Below are 9,537 nucleotides of genomic sequence, written 5' to 3'. Positions count from 1 at the left end.
CAGAGCCTTGTACATATTTGATTTTCACAGATAGCTTGGTGATTAATCATTTGTAATGCTGACAGAAAAAGTGATTTTCAACATGTGAAACTGAAAATAGTTACAAATCCCTGCCTCAAGTCTCTAAAAGATAATGGGAATCATCAAGTATGTGATTCTTTTATTTTGTTTCTTTTAATTACACCTTTATGTCAAAGCAAAGCCATTTTTTTCTCCTCCTCGTTTACTTAAGCAAAGGGTTATTGCATCTAAGCTAAAAGAATGTAAATCCTGGAGTGTTTTAGGGACTCCCAGTTTCAATATCAGTAAATAATATGCCATTGCTGAGTTCTGGGAGAAAATAAATGCTTCAGCTTCAAAAACTGTCTGTTAAACAGAAAGACAGGTGTATCATGTTTACAAGGGATGTGACATTATAAACTCAGCTGAAACAACCCATCCAGATGTGCAGTGATCTGTAGCTATGAACCCAGAGAACCCTGTCACAGGTTTTATGGGTAATTTTTGTTTGCGAGTGTTTAGACACCTTAGCAGCCAGCTGGAATGGGGCCAATATCAGTAACAACACACAGATGAAAAACCACTCTCTAATCAACTCCCATCAAACCAGTCAGTGGTAAAACAGTGCTTCCCAGAAACACTTATTACAGATAACATTTTGGTTGTTAAATTTATGAAGTGTAAAGTTATATAACTTCTCTTTTGAAAAAGTCAAGACTGCATTTTCATGCACACATCCACCCACAAACACAGTTCAGCAGTGGAAGCACTAATAAGGTCGTTGACAAAAATAAATTACATAAATAATATTTAGCAATTTTGAACATTCACTGAGAAAGTCCACACAGGGGGCACGGCCTTGCCAATTATGAAAAATGTTATCCTGAATAATTAGCAGAGTGTGTTGACAAAAATGTCAGCATGAGCGGAGGCAGTGTGGTTTATCTACTGGCATATGAGATACACCTTTTTGAACCCAAAGTTTTGCTAATTTACCATGTTTTCATCTTGCAGGCTTACTATAAATCCTTACTGTAAATTTGGTAAAGGTAGTGCTTGTCTTAGAAGAAACTACCCCGTTCTATATCCTGGTATGCATCATGGGCTAATTTTGTGGCATTGATGATGTCAGTGGTGGGATGACTGCTCTTTTCTCTGTGGTTCAGATATTAGGTAATCCCCCCCCAAAATGAGGAAGTGTCCACACTGAGTCAAATTTTCTATGAAAGGATCCTTGGGTCCATGCAGGTGTATAGATCTCTGTCCCCACCAAGATAAAATTATGTTTTCCAGATCCTTTCTATTGTCAGCTTCACTGGACTCAAGGTACACGATATAGGCATGGTCCCCTCCTCACATACACACAAGCTTACAGAGGTGGGCATTTTGGCCATTAGCTGCTCTACTAACCTGCAACCACTTGGAGTACTTTGGATACACACCTAGGAGAAATTACTGAGAACGGAGTATAATGGGATATTGGATACTTGTGCAGAGCCCTATTATTTTAGTTTCAATATGTTAAACTTAATAAGTTTCAGAAGCAAAAAGGTTTTTGAGCTACACAGTATTAATTGCTCTCTTAATCGTTCTTCTGAAAGTGCTCTTTTAAGGGTCACGCAAAACCAAAAACACTTCCTCAATACAAAGATTTCTTTTATTTTTGGCCCTGATGGCTGACCTGTTCTATCTTCCCCAGGCTTCCCCTAGGAATCTCTGTTGTTTCTCTGTCTTCTTTCCTATTTTCTCTTCTTTCCTTTGTTTCTTTAAATCTTTCCTATGCTTCCTAAGTTGTATCCTTACTCTTTTCTATGAATTTGTTTGGTGATTTCATCCTTTTTCATGGCTCCAATTATGATTTTATGTGCACGTAGTTTTCAAATATGTAGCCTTTCTCCTAAATTACTGGCGCACACTGCCACTGTCCGTATGTATTTCATGCATTTTACACTTAACATGTTGAAAACCAGACTGAGTACTTTGACCTACAAATTGTCTCCTCATGCTCATATCTTCATCCTTGTTAATTGTAGCATCATTACCAATAGTCATGTGGGGATCTAAGTGTCTAATATTGTTTTGACTCCTCCCTTACTCCCTTCTGTCCTCTCCTTCTTATTGACATGTCTTTTATCTCTTCTTTTTTATTGTCAACCTTTGGTTAAGTTTTTGTTCTTTCCTCTCAGAAAGTGAATATATTTTAACAGACATCTAGGACTCTTTTTGGAACTCAGTTCATCTTGGAAAGTACCTTCAGAATAATTTTGTGAAGATATCCTTTTTTCCCATAACTTCACTGTTCTCAAAGTCATCTCTCACTCACCAAGTGTTTGCTGCGTTTATACTATATGTTCTGGACTTTCATAAATCCTGGGGTACAAATGTAAGTGTGACATGGTTCTTGTCCTTAAGGAATTCCTAAGTAGGTCACCAATAATGGTAATATAGGGTGATTCGTATAATGATGGATATATTTTAATATTTCTCAATTACCCTCTTAGAATTCTTCCCTTCCTTTCTCCTACTATACAATTTCTTGCCCTTTTAAAGACCCAGGTAAAATAGCATCTCTATCATTGTATTTTTCCTTGTCTCAATCATATTTTCTTTATTTGCAGTCTTATATAACTTATTCTCTGAATCATTTGGAAATTAATCATCTCGTGGTTTGTCATCTTCTATTGCAAATTTTAATTGTAATTTAATGTTTAATGTTTTGTCTTGTATTCTCATTTAGGTTGTCCGTGTTCTGAGATTAATAGTAAAGTCTTAAGCTTGATAGCTTCCCCAAGCCCTTATAGTGTATTACTATTAGATATTCAAATACAAAGATTACAAATGATAATATTAAGTACATTTTACTGGTTAATTGCTTTTTCCTACCTGTATTAAAATCTGACATGGCATGAAATAGTTTGAAGTGTTTTTATATAAATTTTTATATAATCAAATTTATTTTTTTGTGTAGGTGTTCTCAACCTTCTATCCTATTCAAAATTTGTCCTTGCAATTTTAAAATCTCATCTACTTTTAACAGTTTCTACAGGAATTGTTGTTAAAAATGAAATCCAGTGTAGTCTCCTGAGAAGTGGAGTATGCCCTTCAAAACAATTTCACCTCAAAACATTTTCTGACTCAGGAGATTTTCATTTTTGTCACTTTGGTCACAAGGCAAAATCTGAGTGTTAATGTAATGAAAGCAAATGTAATGCTAATAATACAGGGACTGTAAATTCTATTAGATAATATTCTATATTTATCTTGAATAATGAACTAAATCAAGATTTTAATATTATCAAGTGTTTGAAAAATTAAATTGCTATGGTGGTTGTAGTTTTTTCTTTGTAGTTTTAACAAATTATCACAAACAAATAAGCACAACATGAGTCTCACTGGTCAAGACGTCTTAGGACTGGCTTTCTTCTTGCAGACATAATGTGGGATCCATTTTCCTACCTTTTCCAGCTGCTAGAGACCACTGGCATTTCTTGGCCCCTCTCCCTGTGGGCCAGAATCAGCAGTGTTGTGACGGGGAGTCTCACCCTGCCATTTCTTTGATTCTCTCTTCCATACTCACATTTCCCTATGACTACAGCCAAGATTCTTTAATATCCATGTGCTTAGTTTGGGCCAACCTGGATAATCCAGAATAATTTCTCCATCTCAAGGTCTTTAACTTAATCCCATCTGCAAAGTCTCTTTTTCTATGTAAAGTAACATATTCACAGGTTCTAGAGATTAGGAATAAACACGTCTGGGTGGCCATTATTTTGTCTACTACAGATAATTTTATGCATCAGTAGCATTTAGTCTATTTTCAATTGAATGTATTTCAGTATTCATAAAAACTATTCTAAATTTCCTACAATCATAAAATCTTAGAACTCGAAGGGTTCATAGAGGTCATTTGTGGTAGCGCCTTCAAAATGACTCTCAATGGGGCACACCTCATGGTATTCACACCCTTGCAGAGTCCCCTCCAATATTAAAATAGGGTTAACTTTGTACCTGCAAAATATGGTGGAGGTGAGTATGTGACTTCTAGAGCTAGGTCATAGAAAGCATTGAAGCTTTTGTCTTGGCCTCTTATGCTAGGGGAAACTTGCTACCAGGTAGTAAGGAACTTCAAGCAACCTGTTGAAGAGGTCCCTTTGAGGAGAAACTGAGGCTGTCCGCTGACAGCCAGCACCAACTGGCCAGTCGTGTGAGTGAGCTACCTTGGGAATCTTCCAGTTTCATTCAAGCCTTCATATGACTCAGCCCTGCCTGACATCTAGTCTGTGATTGTATGAGAGATTCTGAGCCAGAATCTCCCAGCTTAGTCTCTCCCAGCTTAGTCTCTCCCAAATTCCTGGCCCACAGAAACTATAAGAAGTTAGATCTATTTTTAAATCACAGTTTCAGGTTATTTGCTATACAACCAATCATCTATGCCACCATTCTCAACATGTATTCCGAGAGGCACTAATTCAGTTAGACACTCTTTTAAACACTAATCCCTTATTCTAATAACCTTAAGGAACACTATATATTCTATGCCTCCTCTTTGAAAATTAAAATATAAGTAGAAAATAAATCAGTTTGGTAGTGTCTGACTCAGTGTGAACTATATTTGACTATAGACCAGTCTTTACTGACACTACTCCTGCCACCTATTTTTCAGTCATGTCGACTATTAGCCTGTAGGACACCTTTTGTGCAATTCACATTGTCTACTTTTTCTGTTTTTAAAATAACAAATGAATGGTAGAAAGGCACTTTACTCACAGTTTCTTGATTTAGGCAGCAATGAGTTCATAGTAGAATGAAACTAGAACTCAGGCCTCCTAATTCTTATGTTCTTTAATTGTACTGACCAGAGTTTGCTTTAGGTTAATATGTGAGTAGACATTTAGTGGTATCAAGGAGAAATGTCTGTTTTCCATTGACTTACTTCTGCCCTTCCTTCCTTCCCATTCTGTCAAGGCCTAAAATTCTACTATTAGACTGTGTCTAATGGAAGCATTCCTTTTTTTTTTTTTTTTTTTAAAGATTTTTTTATTTATTTATTCGACAGAGATAGAGACAGCCAGCGAGAGAGGGAACACAAGCAGGGGGAGCGGGAGAGGAAGAAGCAGGCTCATAGCGGAGGAGCCTGATGTGGGGCTCGATCCCACAACGCCGGTATCACACCCTGAGCCGAAGGCAGACGCTTAACCGCTGTGCCACCCAGGCGCCCCTAATGGAAGCATTCCTACAAGCAAAATGTCTTTAGGAAATAAACCACTTCATGCTCTATAAATCAGTTACTTGTAAATTTAGGATGACTGAAGCATTTTTTGATGAAAACATAGGTAACTAATGAAGATCCTAGGTCTTTGAAGAGGAGTGCAGGACTACCTTGAACTCTGTTCCTTAGAGGGACCACTGTGACTTTTTTCTGTCCATACCTTCCCATTTGGGGACCAAGGAGATTTTCCCATCTAGAGTCCACATTCCTGCTTCTAGACTAGACTTCAGGTACCAGAGATCCCAGAGTTCCGTGATCACAATGCTCTGACCCTGTTGCCCAGAGCCTGTGCAGGCATCATCCATGGGACCACATTTCTAAGGTAGCCTTTGCCGCAGTGTCCACCCTGTGGACTCAAGGGGTAGCAGCTGTTTTGGTGGAGTATAGACAAATCCCAGACCTCTTACAATAGAAGTCAGAGCTGAGGTTGCAAAGAGGAGAGTGGCTTGCGAGCTGGGGACTGGTTCTTCTGGCACTTCAATACCTAGGCACAAAACTCTTGAGTCTACATATTCTAAATCAAAACTGAGCAACCCGGTTATGAAAGTATATTTGGCAAGATAAGTGGATAGAACATACTTAATAACTTTTTAAGGTGGATTTATAACTTAAATATTTAGACATATAGTGGACCTCCACTTATACTCTTGTGCCTGCTCTGTGGTTGTTACTGGTGGGCCTGGCAGAGAATGCATTTTGGTGCAGAGGCACACACCCATTTGTTGAAGAAGTACACGATGAGGAAGAAAGTGTGGGATGGTGATGTAAGACATGAATTATCCTGTACTGCTCCGTTCTGAATTTTTTGTTCTTACTGGTAATAAAGTCAGTTCTTAAGTGCGTGAGATTATCTTAGGTATTACTTCTGGGGAGCATTTATTAGGTAATTTCTAGAAGGATCTGAAAATATTTACATAGTACATTCATTAGCAGTTAAATTTCTGGGTTGGAATTCTATGTTCAGCTGGATTATAAGGAGCCTAAATCTTTTACATATTTTAGTTCTTCTGTTTCCTTTGTCCTTTTAAGATTTTATTTATTTATTTGACAGAGAAAGAGGCAGCAGCGAGAGAGGGAACCCAAGCAGGGGGAGTGGGAGAGGGAGAAGCAGGCCTCCCACTGAGCAAGGAGCCCGATGTGGGGCTGGATCCCAGAACGCTGCGATCCTGGCCTGAGCCAAAGGCAGACGCTTAACGACTGAGCCACCCAGGCGCCCAAGCATATATTCACTTCTGGATGGAGTTTTCAGAGACAAATATGGCTAACAGTTTTCTTTGTTCACCATATTGGATCAACGGACACCGGATAGTGCCATTGAGAAAACAATGTGCTTTTTTAATTGAAACAAAGAGCACTTTTACTTTAAGTTCTCTCTAGAAAAAATGAGTGCACAAGCTAAATCTCACATGCTTGGTGCCTTTTGATAAGGCTTAGCTTGCTTTTGAATGTCTTTATTTTTATCTTTAGCAGTGGTTTCAAGTTGTAGTTTTGATATTGTTTTTGTTTTCTAGGCCGAAAGCCCCTGAGAGGTGCTTCATCAAGGATTGAAACACCATAAAGGAGAATCAATAAATTAAGTTAAAACTGAACTTCCAAGTTAGAGGGTAGAAAGAGAAAATGCAACTACTTCTCCACATGCAATTTTAACTTCCATGAAGGAAAAACAAATCTGTTGTTTTTTTATGGTTTGATTAAATTCTCTGATCACAATAGCAATGCAAACCCACTCTGATATTCACCGTGAATTGAATAGTCATAAAAAGGGATGTGTTTTTATCTAGCGGCAGGTAAAAAAGATAGAAAAGCAAATGTACTAATTTCTGAACTTATACTAGGGTTAATATTTATTAATTAATAATTGATGTTTAATATAATTTTACTTATGGCTACTTTGAAATGCAGTGGATTTTTATATAAAATAAGAAACCAGTAATACCATTTTTACACACAGAGTCTTCCATTGATTTTATGTCTTCATTTATCATAAATCTTTATTTTCTTTTCACTAAGAAAGTCATCATACCAGGAAAATGTGGAGATATTTTTTGAGGTTTTCTCCTATTCATGATTTTATATTAACTTTATAAATAGTTCCAGTCTTTGCCTTCTAGGGGCTTATGTTTTACAATTGAAGAATAAGAGGTTAATAACAATTTGAGTTACAGGATGTTTAAATTGTAAGAGCAGCTAGCTAAATATGTAAATAATTTTATTACTATTTTCTTGTATCTTATGAACTTTGAAATGGAATCTAGCAATCATAAGTGACTATATTTATTCTTAGTCCTATGTTAAAAGCAGGGAAGTCTAAGATTTCCTGTACTGGAATAGAACAGACACAATTCCAGTTGAAATTTCACTTTAGGGGCACCTGGGTGGCTCAGTCAGTTAAGCGTCTGCCTTTGTCTCGGGTCATGATCCCAGGGTCCTGGGATCGAGTCCTGCATCGGGCTCCCTGCTCAGCTGGGGAGTCTGCTTCTCCCTCTCCTTCTCCCTGTTCATGCTCTTTCTCTCTCTCTTTCTCTCTCAAATAAATAAATAAAATCTTAAAAAAAAAATCCACTGTAATCCCTGACATTATCCATCCCCTTCGAGGCTGTATGTCCTCTCGATGATCTACCACAGTTTCGTACCTTAGATGTAAAAGATATACATTAGGTGTAAATGATGAAGTTTCCCTGCTGATTCTGGGAAAATCTTTTCCTTATCTTAAAGCATCATTCTAAATGATGCCACTACATTTTAAAAGTATGAATGCTATGGTGTGTTCACCAGCTGTCCCTTTCCTGCTTCAGGAGGGAGACTGAATACTCAGGTGCTTCAGGATCAAAGCCGATGTGTCATGGGAAGGCTCTTAGGACCTGACTGTTGTCATTTTCTTGGCTTTATTCATCCATCGTTGCAATATGGACATTGTGGCCAGTGATACTTCTTATTCGCGTGGTACGGGCGCATGTGAAATGAAGCTGATCCTGATCTCTTACAGCCTGTTAAATCTACTTGTGGGAATTGCTAGCCTGTCAGACCTCCTCCATCGTTAACTATTAGTGTTTTTTTTTTTCTAAAGGATTTACATATTCAATGAGTAGAATACGGCTTGTACTTATTGACTTATAATTATTCTCACTCATTTTTTGAATCTGTGTTTTGTTCCTACAAATTTACTGCAAGCTCGTCAAGACGAAGCTTCTTTATTTCATTTGCATTTCTATCAGCACCTAATAGTTTTCTATTCTTGCTGGAAATTAAAGTATCTTAAAATAACTAACATTGCAGCTCACTTGAATAATGTAAAACTGATTGTGCATCAATGCTACAAGGCATATGGAATATAGATGTTAAAAAGAACAGTTATTTCACAATATCTCACTTAATTCCATTGCTACATCTTAACATGTGGACCATGATTTTTCTCATCTTAAAGGGCTGCCAAGATATATATTAGAATTCTTCAGCTCAAACCTTCATATTAAAAATAAGGTTGACTATAAATTCCACTCAGGAAGGAAGTAGGAAGCAAATTGTTCTTGCATATTTTACAGAGAAGAAAGAGAAAGTTGCAGGTTGAAAAAGATCTAAGGAAGAATAATGTGATGGTCAGGGAGAATGTGTATATACTTAGAAGATAACGTTCAAGGTTCAATTTTTATTTACCAAATAATCTTAGGCACATTCAAATATTAAGATGTTCCCCTCTAAAGGAATATTTATAATTAAAAATTAAAAAAGGATGATTTCTGTATCTTTTAAAACCTGCCGTAATTAAAAAAGAGTCCATGCCTTGATTCTGTTTTGAGAAGGCTGACTTTCTCTGTGAATATCACACGACATTTTATGCCTGCAGCACACTGGGCTTTTTAAGAAATGATCATCAAAAGGAAAGACAAATAAATATAGGTACGTTAGATGGAATTTTGATTTTAGATTGTAATTGTTTAAAACCCATATAAATCTGAATATGACCAGTATCAAAACCTAATTTAAACTGACAACATTCTACTCACATAACAACACAATGTACTGAAAAAGTCATATCTTTCATTTCAATCTAAATATTATTCAAGAATGCTACAAATATTTTTTATTTGCTTACCATGTGCAAAGTGTCTTTCTAGGAGCTATGGTTGCAAACATGAATTAAAAAAATAAATTTCCCTGCTCCAAAGTAGCTTATAGTCTAGTAGAAAGAGATAAAACAAATGTACAGATAGATAAAGTCATTTATGGCTTTTTGTACGCTGAGAGTATGATCTTATAAACAACAGTCA

Source organism: Ursus maritimus, unplaced genomic scaffold (genome assembly GCF_017311325.1).
Source record: "Ursus maritimus isolate PB19 unplaced genomic scaffold, ASM1731132v1 scaffold_11, whole genome shotgun sequence".
NCBI lineage: Eukaryota > Metazoa > Chordata > Mammalia > Carnivora > Ursidae > Ursus > Ursus maritimus.
Note: the sequence above shows the minus strand (reverse complement) of the source record.